Source organism: Procambarus clarkii, chromosome 11 (assembly GCF_040958095.1).
Source record: "Procambarus clarkii isolate CNS0578487 chromosome 11, FALCON_Pclarkii_2.0, whole genome shotgun sequence".
NCBI lineage: Eukaryota > Metazoa > Arthropoda > Malacostraca > Decapoda > Cambaridae > Procambarus > Procambarus clarkii.
This window is the reverse complement of record NC_091160.1, coordinates 45063632-45076661: the sequence shown is the minus strand read 5'-3', so window position 1 is coordinate 45076661 and position 13030 is coordinate 45063632. Positions and strand designations below refer to the sequence as shown.

The following is a 13030-nucleotide window of genomic DNA, read 5'->3' as shown; positions in this document are numbered from 1 at the left end:
TTTTAACATGCTGTTCATTCAACACGGGAATTTTCTCAAATATAACTGAATAATATATTAGCATATATAGGCATAGGTTAGGCGTTTAGGTTCTGTTGGCGATTATTTGTATTTGTAGTACGTGGGTGAAGCATTCACAGCAACCCGTCCTCGACTCAAGTCCATTACATCCAGCGGTCGACCCCACAGACGCATTCATAAATTTTAACTTGCTGTTCATTCAAAACAAGAATTTTCTCAAATATAAATTAATATTATAATATATTAGCATATTGTGCATATATAGGCATAGGTTAAGTTAGGTATTTAGGTTCGGTTGGAGATTATTTGCATTTGTAGTACGTGGGTGAAGCATTTATAGCGATGTGGTTCGAACAAAACTCATCAGTGAAGCACTTGTTCCGGAAGTGTTCGAACAAAATCAGTTGCGAGTCGTGTGTAAACCGCTTTTCATTCATAAACAGGGGGTTTGGCGGGTGGATAGAATCACTTTTGGATCTTTGTTTGGAGGACGGGCTGTTTACAGAGTTGTGGTTCGAACAAAATTCGTCAGTGAAGCACTTTATCCGGAAGATGTTCGAACGTCATCAGTTGCGAGTCGCGTGTAAACCGTTTTTCATTCATAAACAGGGGGTTTGGCAGGTGCATTGAATCACTTTTGGGTCTTTTTTTTTGTAGGACGGGCTGCGATTGTACAGTCGGGTTCGTTTTCTATTCGCAGTCATGAATTCCGGGTTCGAATCCTGGGATGGACAAAAACGGTTGGCCCCCGTTTTACTACCACATAATGCCCCTGTTTTACCTAGCAGTAATCTGCTTGTTGTGTGGTTGCATCCTGGCGAGGGTCAGTAGTTTGACCTTGGGGGGGGGGGGATTTACCTAGATATATATGCTTAACATGCTTGTTCCGACAAAATATTATTGTAGCAAAAGGTGACCATGTGCAATGTTTGAACGGTAACCTGAAAGTACAACATTGTTTAGTAAATGGTCGAATTATTGAGCTTTTCAAAGAAGTGAATTCATACTGTACGAATATGCAACACGCTATAATAATCATTATCTTATCTGATACGATAAAACAGTGATAAGATTAATCATACAATTACGACAAACTGAACCGTGTGGGATGCTTTCCAGTGCCTTCAGCAAGTAAGTCTAATAAGAATTATATATGGGGACAATTTAGCTACTAATATCTCCAAAGGAATAATGTTGCTAATGCCGTCTGGCGTTGCAATGAAGGAGTGACAAGTCAGCAGACCCAGTGAGAGTATAACCTTCACCCTTGCGTCATCGCCACAGACCTGCCTCGAGCAGTTATTTGTTGACCTAGTTCACTTATTATGTACCCCATATCCACCCAGCGAGTAGCTGTGGCTAAAGGTTAGAAGAACATGGGGGCATGGGAACAACCACTTTTCCCCCCACTTAGTATTAATAGTGCCTTTAAAGCATACCACAGGGGGAAGAGCTTACTCCTATACTTTTCACTGTTGCTATAGGTTAATAGATATATTTATAACAGTTCATTCACAAGAGGCATTAATTCATATAATCTGCTACAAAATATCTGAGTACAACTAATCGAGTACACGGACTCTGTGACCCACCTAACTCAATTAGGCCACGCGCTTCGTCGAAACGCTTGTGTATAGCGTCAAACTTCCTGTAATACACAAATCATAGCATTGTATCTTTAGTTATTATGGATAGCAGTACAAAATATGGGGGAGTGGACAGAGAGGTTAGCAACCGAAGACTCGCCACAAATCACGTGAGCTGTGATCCTTGTGCAGTTCATCTCGGTCATTATTCCCGTTTTTAAGCCAATAAACTGCAGTGTGAGAGTCCGCATGTGGGGCCAAGGTAGGCTGGCGCCAACAATAACCTTCCCTCATGTACTGTAGAGTGCACGTCGGCGCCTCCCGTCCCGGGAACGTTGATTATACAACCCAGACACACACACACACACAGCCTTTATTGCAAGTTCATTGTTTAAGGTTAACCGCGCATCTTATCGCTTATATCTTAACTATATCGTTTACTCCAGTGGTCACACGTTATTTAATGTTGAAGCACAAAACTCTTGAGGGGAAAAAATAAATAAAACAGGAAAGAAAGTTCACAAGCCATATATAATACATATATATTGAACTTACCGCTTGCAGTTCCTTCTCTAGTGCAGTTGCGCGAATGACCAAGGGTCCGCGCACTGCGTATTCCATCTTTTTCACATGAGGGTTCATGTTGTCGAGGGAAATTACACGTTGATCCATGGTGGCGGCGGCGAGGGAGAGTGGTCCGCGAGCGACTACCAGCGAGTGAGGTGCCCAACTGGCCCCGCCAGCAACCCAGAGTACACGAGTCGCCTTATACCAGCAGACGACATCTCTTCCACCCCTCCGCCTTCCTCGCCAGTAATACACTCCTCTACTTTACTCCTCGCACTTCACACCGCTTCTCTGGTGCTTGTCAGTGTGTGTTCGGGTCTTGGTCTTCCCGTAGGAGCCGAGAGAGGCTAGTAATATAGAGGCAAATGCACTGAAATTAGGTTGTAATGGCCCGCACCTCACCGCTGCAGATATACACAAACGAGTAACCTGAGTCGGCAATTCGCCAAGAGATACCAACTTCTCGTAAAAGTGGAAAAATAACTGTTTGACAACTCCCCTTTTGGGTTATATGAATATAATTTATTTTATTTTTGTAGGGAAAATGTAAGGATTTTTGTTTGTATATTTAAACGAGACGATTTTAAGTGATATATCGTTATTATCGTTTGTTTTATTTTTGGAACAATCCGTGAACTGGTTTAATTTAAACTAAAATATTTTGGTTTAAGACTATTTATGCCGTAGTCTATTTATTACAGTTTCTAGGACATACTAACGGTTTTAATTCATGAAAGCTATTAACTAATTAAGGTAGAGTAAAAACAAAATTAGGTTTATCGATTCCATGAATATTTTTGTTTATAATCAATAATTTTTTTTTTTTTTTTTTTTTTTTGAGATATATACAAGAGTTGTTACATTCTTGTACAGCCACTAGTACGCGTAGCGTTTCGGGCAAGTCCTTAATCCTATGGTCCCTGGAATTATATGTATCTAGTGTGATTAGCAAGCTTAGGTATGCATAGAGAATCAATTACCTGAATAAACATTTTGATTTTGATTTTGATTTTTTGTTTGATAAGGTTATCTAATATTCCCATCTCGTTTGATGATTAGTAATTTTTTTGCTGTATGTTATTGAATATGATATAGAGTGAGATCAATATGATCCCAGCACGAATCGGTCTCTATTTTTCTTATGTTTTCTTTACTTGAAAAGGAAGTCGAAATGTTAACTCTCAAAAGTTTACTTTACATTTTTATTATGGCTCGACGCTAAGAGATGTATTTCGTTGACCCTTGTCAACATTTTCAAAGGCAGTGTATATATATTGACTCAGTTTTTAGAGCATCCGAATATATACCCGAGGGTGTGGTGAAGCACCTCAAGATAGGCTAAAAGCCCATTGGTTACCAATCACTCCATGTGTTCATTGATGGCTGGGACAGTATGTTGGATATCTCGTCTTGGTCTCGAAGATAACAGAGTATACCCTGGTGTTAATTGGCTGGGTATGTTTGATAATGGTTGTCCGATCGTCTATTGTTGTAATTTTTTTGAGGGGGGAGGATTAAAGAGGATGGAGGTGCTAAGGTGAAGGGAAGTTTAGAAATGGGAAATACAATGAGCGTTCTGAAACCAGGCGGACTGTCCGCCTTGCTGACACATGTGTGGGTGTTGGCAGCTATGCTAAGCTGGCTCCCTCTTACACACAGAGATCACACTAACGTGATGCATCAAATGAACAAATGTCCAAATGCAAGCGATGAGTCATAATAACGTGGCTGAAGAATGTTGACCAGACCACACACTAGAAGGTGAAGGGACGACGACGTTGTGTTGTGAAGGAATGTCCAATAACACTCTCCCCATCTGCCCCACATTTGTTGCTCTCTCTTGTCAGGGAGCAGTGAGAGGTTCTTCACATATATGAATGTCTATAGATGACTATTGTGTAGCATTCATAAAACACACTCTGATGCTTTCAAACATTTTATGTTCTGTTTAAGGCTATATATTTTATTATTGTTATTATTTATTGATATATAATATATATATTATACACATACACACACATCTCCCTCACACACTCTCCCCATCTGCCCCAACACACACACACTACCCATCGACCCCAACACACACACCCACACTACCCATCGACCCCCAACACACAAGACTAGATCTAAGCCAACTTGGCCCCGGTCCCAAGGGGCTCCCCACTAAGGCATTCTAGGTACACTGTAACAGAATTATGTAATAACTACCTTAATTTGACAATAAATTATACTGATGAAGTTGCATTTCTTTAGTAATAATTACTATATATACTAGAATGTACTGTACTCAACAGGTGTTCAGGAAGACTGCAAGATCTCTGTATTTGGCAAATGCAAAGTTTGTTTTGACTGTAATGTCAGATTGAACAAAATTATCAGGAAAAATGGGAGATTTTTGACAAGTTGCCGGCTTCCTGTCGTCGCCAAGCCGACTAGAGATATAGTGGCCCTCAGGTAAATTCAGGTAGAGGATTTTCATACATAAAACCGGCTTTTTAGACTTACTAAATGATCTTATTCCCTTAACACTGTTAGATCACATTCTCTTCAATAAGTCAGAAGAGCGTAAAATTTTAGCACGTAAAACTAATTTGAGGCTTTCCAAAAAAGTTTATATATAAAAATAAACCTCAATTTAATTATCTGAATCTTCAGTTCCTTTGTTAACATTTAAATAACTTGTAAGTTTAGTTTAGGTAACCCTTTAGTTTTCTTTTACAGTATTTTGTTTTTCCTGAAGGAGCGCAAGGCGGGAGCGGCGAGCCTACTGAACCCACTTCCTGGCGGGGCTCACCAACCAAGACGCAGCAGGAGGCGCACCTATAGCGGTACCCCCAACCGAAAACCACCATAACTCTAGGGGAAACAGTCAAACTACAAATACATTTCAGGTATATAGATGAAGGCAATCTTTCGTTCTCTGAGGAGGATGAAGAAGGCTATTTCATGCACAGGAAACTCCCGCAATAAGACAGCCACGAGGTGGCGGCCGCACGCACCACGTGGCCTCAGCCCGAGGTAGGATGAATTCCATTGTGAAAACTTTCTTCATTTCTTTTGAAGACAATTTTGATAGTAGTTTTTTTGCAAGATAAAACAAAGCATCATATACAACTTAATTTTAAAATATATTTAATATATGTGCACGTTATAAACAGAATGTAATCACAGTGAAGCACAGTCAGTAATCACTTCAAAGTCACTACGTAATTATAGTGTTATTCTCAAACGTGAAATATGGAATGCTTCAGACCGTTTCAGAGAAAACGAGTACACATAGCATTTATATTGTAAACCAATACAATGAAGTTGTAACTTGAGATATTCTATGTTCAGGATAAAGGTTTACTTGCCACTTTACAAGTAGACTGTTATTGGAACCGTTTAAATATGTTTTCTGAGCATCACAAATAAGTAGATAAATATCCGCTCTACTTCAGGGTTGTTAGATTAAAACCAAACTGTGAAGTCAAACAATACAATGAGAACAAGGTCCAGAAAAAACGCTAATCATATTGAAATATGATTCTGATACGTCATATTAGCTTCATCAGTGTCATCCACATTGGACCAAATAGAATCTACAGTCTTTGTGATATCGAATCTTTTAGCATTTCCGGAGAGGGAGTGAAGTCCTTACATTTCTTTGTGAACAATAGTTTTTACATAATTTTTACAATAGCGTCAAGGAGCTAAATGCATCTGGCTTTTGTTTTGAATGATGATACAAGGGAGAATGTTCTCTCAACTACAGCATTACTAATTGGTGCTTTGAATCTTGTATGAAACTTTAATTTGGCTAGTTCAGTAACAATGTTTCAGCCTAGACCACACAGAAATGGTTTCTATTCTTTGGTGGCACGGTTATGGTAAAGTGCACACGTTCACAATAAAGAACAAAGAGCACACTTAATAGTTGTTGATAAGAATTGGAGTAATCACTTGATTGCCAGCGAGCAACCAATGAGAGTGATCGGCATTATTGTCTCAGTTGATGTCAAGATGGGACATGCACGAGAATTAAACACTTACTTCTGTATGTGTAACATGAAAGGACATGTTTTTTTTTATATGCAATATAATTTTATTTGTATATTTTATGTTGTAAGTATGGAAAGCCAGGAAACCAGCCAAACAAACCATCCTGATATTTCAAACTCAACCACATTTGAAAAAAAAATCTGAAATTTGGCATAAGAAAGTCACATATGGCAATCCTGCTCTGCTTACCTTTTTAGAGGATTTTCCGCCTCATCGGGTTTGCATATAAAACGTGTCCGAACGCAAGTTTTCTGCAATTATGGGCTATTCATCCCCGTGCCACCTCTTGGGTGGCTTAATCTTCATAAATCGATCTACTTTTCTGAGGAGATTGAAACACTACTCCTTTATTTTGCTGGGGGAGGACGAATATCCCCTTCGCCCAGCCACCAAGTATTGAGGCACTCACTGCCCTGGGCACTCCTTTACGGCTATTCATGCCCGTGCCACCTCTTAATTGGGCTTAATCCTAATCTTCATCAATCTGGGCACTCCAGTTACAGCCCCGCTCCTGTGCCAGGTAAGTCCACTACGGGCTCACCATAGCACGTGCTACTTGCAACTTTTGTTCCAAATAGCTGAATCTAAAAAACAACAACTGGGAACCCCACCCAACTCGTGCTTCATATGTTGCCCGACTCATACTACCGCCTGCGCTTCAAGCAAAATTTACTTCTTTGACGTGCCTTTGTGTCCAATTGATGTCTCGGGACTCCCTTTTACCTACTGGCTTCCTTTACTGTGATAATGGGCCGAGCCACATGCACACCCATGAGCCTAAATCATTTCCAGATGATAAACTAGAAACTGTAGCATGCTCAACACTTTACAATGGTGCACACTATTCCTCTTTGGCATGTCACCCTGAAGGAGCAATAACCCTAAATAAATTAGATTTCTATCTTGACCAATTTAGACATCCTACACCTCTCACTACATATAAAGTAGTCAAAGCATTGGATAATATTTACGAGCTATTCATGCCCGTGCCACCTCTTGGGTGGCTTAATCTTCATCAATCAATCAATCTGTTAAATATCTTCAGTCAACCAAAAAAATTGGTCACATCTGACCTATCCACGTGACTCAAACTACCCGGACAAGGTGTATGCTCGTTTCGGCAATAAAATTCAAGCCTTGCCAAACAACATTGTTTGCAAGGCTTGATGGTATGTCAATAAACATTGACGCACCACTGTAAGGGAAGTGTCTCCCAACATTACTAGTCCTTGTGCAGTCACTGGGAGGAAACCTTCATGCAAACTGCATGTACCCTAAGGAAGAGAGCTTCCAAGTATTACCAATAAAATGCCCATTAATCAAAGAATCTACCCAAAAGACCGATGCAAAACAGACTCCTGCACCTCTTGAGTACATTTCCCCAAAGGTAATAACAATGGATGCTGCTGTTATTGTTATTAAATCGGCAACATGTCAGCATGTGCATACGAATGATAGAACTTAAACGAAGTGATGAAGACAACAATACTGATGGCCCCATTGTCTTACCTGACATAATGGCAATCCTGAGCAAGGGTGCAGTGCTTAGCTGCCAGCTCATCAAAATGGAGGGCTGTCGAGGGCCGTCAGGTTCACATTTAAATCCAATACACGGATAAATCTTTTTAGCATGACGGGGATCGAACCAGCATCCTGTGTAACGCCCAGATGCACGCCTTAATCCATGTAAAGGCCGTGTTTGGGATTACCAGGACGTGGGTTTGATCCCTGTTGTGCTCCAAAGATTTTCTGGTGGATATATCACATTGTGATTCCTTGTGCAGTACATGGCTCCTATATCACAGTGGTCTACATTCTCTGCTCACAACTGAGGGTCAAGAGTTCAATCCTTAGAAAGGACATATATGGTTGAGCACGTTCCAATACAAATGATAAAAATCAATGTGTTTTCATTAGAATTAACTAAAATGATCCTGATTTTCCGTTTATATTACCGAGGGAAGATGTACACGTAAAACCGCTCTAATCTGGCTGAAACGTCGATATATGCAATAAAAACCGAACTTCTCCCCTTTTCAATATCTTACTCAGTATTTTAACGAGAACAAATAGTTGATTGAAAATGAAGTATTTAAGGTTATTATCTAATCATTTTAATCATTAATCATAATTATTATGTGTTTGCATAATTTTTATCGTGTATATAATGAATTAATACCAATAAACTGAAAATTCACATAAACGTGGAAAAACGGCAAAATATTGCCTAATTCGATGATATTTTGTTTAAATCACATAAAGGAAAAGGGGATGATAAACGTCAAAATATTGCTTAATTCGATGATTTTTCGTACGAAACAAAATGCAAGAAAACTTGCTTAAAATGCAATTTTATGCGAAATTCTGAGATTTGTAGGCCAAATCACATATCGTGATACTACATGAAATAGAATCGAAATATTGGTAAAAATGAATATATTTACGTAGTATCAAACTACATGAAAAACGTGAAAAAAGTCACTATTTAGCCATATTTGAGGATTTTAACTTCAAATCATAGAGCGAGCTTTCGTATTTTTTAGATCCAAGAAAAGACATATGACAATGTTGTTTCCAATACAGATGATAAAAATCAATGTGTTTTCATTACAATTAACTAAAATGTTCCAGATTTTCCGTTTATATTACCGAGGGAAGATGTACACGTAAAACCGCTCTAATCCGGCTGAAACGTCAATATATGCAATAAAAACAGAACTTCTCCCCTTTTCAATATCTTACTCAGTATTTTAACGAGAAACAAATAGTTGATTGAAAATGAAGTATTTAAGGTTACTATCTAATCAATTATGTGTTTGCATCATTTTTATCGTATAAATAATGAATTAATACCTATAGACAGAAAATTCACAAAAACGTGGAAAAACGGCAAAATATTGCGTAATTCGATGATATTTTGTTTAAATCACATAAAGGAAAAGGGATGATAAACGTCAAAATATTGCTAAATTCGATGATTTTTCGTGCGAAACAAAATGCAAGAAAACTTGCTTAAAATGCAATATTATGCGAAATTCTGAGATTTGAAGGACAAATCACATATCGTGATACTACATGAAATAAAATCGAAATATTGGTAAAAATGAATATATTTACGTAGTATCAAACTACATGAAAAACGTGAAAAAAGTCACTATATAACCATATTGAGGATTTTAACTTCAAATCATAGAGAGAGGTTTCGTATTATTTAGATCCAAGAAAAGACATATGATAATGCTGTTTCCAAATACAAATGATAAAAATCAATGTGTTTTCATTAGAATTAACTAAAATGTTCCAGATTTTCCGTTTATATTACCGAGGGAAGATGTACACGTAAAACCGCTCTAATCCGGCTGAAACGTCGATATATGCAATAAAAAACCGAACTTCTCCCCTTTTCAATATCTTAGTATTTTAACGAGAAACAAATAGTTGATTGAAAAGGAAGTATTTAAGGTTATTATCTAATCATTTTAATCATTAATCATAATTATTATGTGTTTGCATAATTTTTATCGTATATATAATGAATTAATACCAATAAACTGAAATTCACATAAACGTGGAAAAACGGCAAAATATTGCCTAATTCGATGATACTTTGTTTAAATCACATAAAGGAAAAGGGGATGATAAACGTCAAAATATTACTAAATTCGATGATTTTTCGTACGAAAACAAAATGCAAGAAAACTTGCTTAAAATGGAATATTATGCGAAATTCTGAGATTTGTAGGCCAAATCACATATCGTGATAATACATGAAATAGAATCGAAATATTATTAAAAATGAATATATTTACGTAGTATCAAACTACATGAAAAACGTGAAAAAAGTCACTATTTAACCATATTTGAGGATTTTAACTTCAAATCATAGAGCGAGCTTTCGTATTATTTAGATCCAAGAAAAGACACATGACAATGTTGTTTTCAATACAAATGATAAAAATCAATGTGTTTTCATTAGAATTAACTAAAATGATCCTGATTTTCCGTTTATATTACCGAGGGAAGATGTACACGTAAAACAGCTCTAATCTGGCTGAAACGTCGATATATGCAATAAAAACCGAACTTCTCCCCTTTTCAATATCTTACTCAGTATTTTAACGAGAAACAATAGTTGATTGCAAATGAAGTATTTAAGGTTATTATCTAATCATTTTAATCATTAATCATAATTATTATGTGTTTTGCATAATTTTTATCGTGTATATAATGAATTAATACCAATGAACTGAAAATTCACATAAACGTGGAAAAACGGCAAAAATATTGCCTAATTCGATGATATTTTGTTTAAATTACATAAAGGAAAAGGGGATGATAAACGTCAAAATATTGCTAAATTCGACGATTTTTCGTACGAAACAAATGCAAGAAAACTTGCTTAAAATGCAATATTATGCGAAATTCTGAGATTTGGTAGGCCAAATCACATATCGTGATAATACATGAAATAGAATCGAAATATTATTAAAAATGAATATATTTACGTAGTATCAAACTACATGAAAACGTGAAAAAAGTCACTATTTAACCATATTTGAGGATTTAACTTCAAATCATAGAGCGAGCTTTCGTATTATTTAGATCCAAGAAAAGACACATGACAATGTTGTTTCCAATACAAATGATAAAAATCAATGTGTTTTCATTAGAATTAACTAAAATGATCCTGATTTTCCGTTTATATTACCGAGGGAAGATGTACACGTAAAACCGCTCTAATCTGGCTGAAACGTCGATATATGCAATAAAAACCGAACTTCTCCCCTTTTCAATATCTTACTCAGTATTTTAAACGAGAAACAAATAGTTGAATGAAAATGAAGTATTTAAGGTTATTATCTAATCATTTTAATCATTAATCATAATTATTATGTGTTTGCATAATTTTTATCGTGTATATAATGGAATTAATACCAATAAACTGTAAATTCACATAAACGTGGAAAAACGGCAAAATATTGCCTAATTCGATGATATTTTGTTTAAATCACATAAAGGAAAAGGGGATGATAAACGTCAAAATATTGCTTAATTCGATGATTTTTTCGTACGAAACAAAATGCAAGAAAACTTGCTTAAAATGCAATTTTATGCGAAATTCTGAGATTTGTAGGCCAAATCACATATCGTGATACTACATGAAATAGAATCGAAATATTGGTAAAAATGAATATATTTACGTAGTATCAAACTACATGAAAAACGTGAAAAAAGTCACTATTGAGAATGGAATTAACTGCAGAGGGCCTATTGGCCCATACGATGTATTAAAGTGGGAAGAATATAGTCGTGCTTTCACCGACTATAATAATTGTGCATCATTACACCGATAGTGAAGAAAAACATAAAAAATATTGAAAAAATTCGTGTTAGAATTATTAATCTTACTTTTTCGGAGTCTTGAGGACTCAAGACTCCGCTCCAATATAGAAGCATCAAGAAATATGGACCAATAGGCTTTCTACAATCACTTCTATTCAATACCCATTCCATCGTGTTCTGTCTTGTGTTGATGAAATTAATACCTTATTAAATACCACCTCACCCCATCCACCTCACTCAAATGTAGATATAAACAAATCGGAGATGTGTAAGTTCTATTCAGTTATATATATATTATATATATATATATATATATATATATATATATATATATATATATATATATATATATAATTAAATATGACCGAAAAAGTAAGATTAATAATTATAACACGAATTTTCTCAATCTTTCGTACATTACGCTTCACTGTTGGAGGTAAATTCCAAAATTAAATTCTCAGCCACAGCTCAGAATGGAAGCAAGTCGACGAAGAACTCTGTAGGGTAAGGCAGGTCCTAGTCAATAACGGCTTCTCCAATGGTTTCATCGAAGACATCATAAGAAGGAAAGTGAAAAGCCATGCAAACCTCTGAAGAGACAACTAACACAACACCTATACCCCCTATTAGACTATTTTACAGGAACTTCTTTTCCACAGCTCATAAAACGGAGGAAAGGGTCCTGAAAGATATTGTTAATAGAAAACGTTATCCCTACAGACAATAATCGGAGGATACAACTGACGATTTACTATAAAACCAGAAAAACGGCCAGCCTACTCATGAGAAACTCTCCAGACACAAAACAGAACGCTTTAAAAGAGACTAATGTCGTCTATGCCTTCAAATGCCCACTTGGGGACTGTAAGCTCCAAAAAAACCAGTATATAGGCAAGACAACAACATCTCTTTCTAGGCGTTTAACGATGCATAAGCAACAGGGCTCCATTAAGGAACATATAATCTCTTCCCATAACCAAACCATCGCCAGAGAAATCCTAGTAAACAACACAGAAATCATCAATAGATACAGCGATAGCAGGCGGCTTGACGTTTGCGAGGCACTACACATCAAGAAGTCACACCAGCAATCAACAGCCAATTATTGCACAACTATATTCTACCCACCTCAAGACTCCGCTCCAATATAGAAGCATCAAGAAATATGGACCAATAGGCTTTCTACACACACTTCTATTCAATACCCATTGTTTCTGTTCTGTCTTGTGTTGATACTTTTAATACCCTATTAATATCCCCCTCCTGTTCTGTCTTGTGTTAATGCCACATCACCCTTACCACCTCACTCAAATGTAGATATAAATCAGAGATACGTTCTAATCAGTTGTGTATTTGTGAAGTCTTTGAAAATGTAATAAGTTTTACGAAACGCGCCCGTGTCGCGTCAGACTAGACTAGAAATAAAAATGAATTTTGGAGAAGTGATTTTTGATTTACCTCCAACAGTGAAG

At 36.7% G+C, this 13030-nt stretch overlaps 1 long non-coding RNA gene across 1 annotated transcript; it reads left to right on the top strand.

Annotated features, from left to right (window-relative positions):
* The first annotated feature begins 897 nt into the window (after positions 1-897).
* On the top strand, positions 898-5206 carry LOC138363812 (uncharacterized). The gene is made up of 3 exons (XR_011228137.1): positions 898-1152; positions 4469-4628; positions 4915-5206. It is a non-coding gene; the product is annotated as an uncharacterized lncRNA (long non-coding RNA).
* Positions 5207-13030: the final 7824 nt, after the last annotated feature.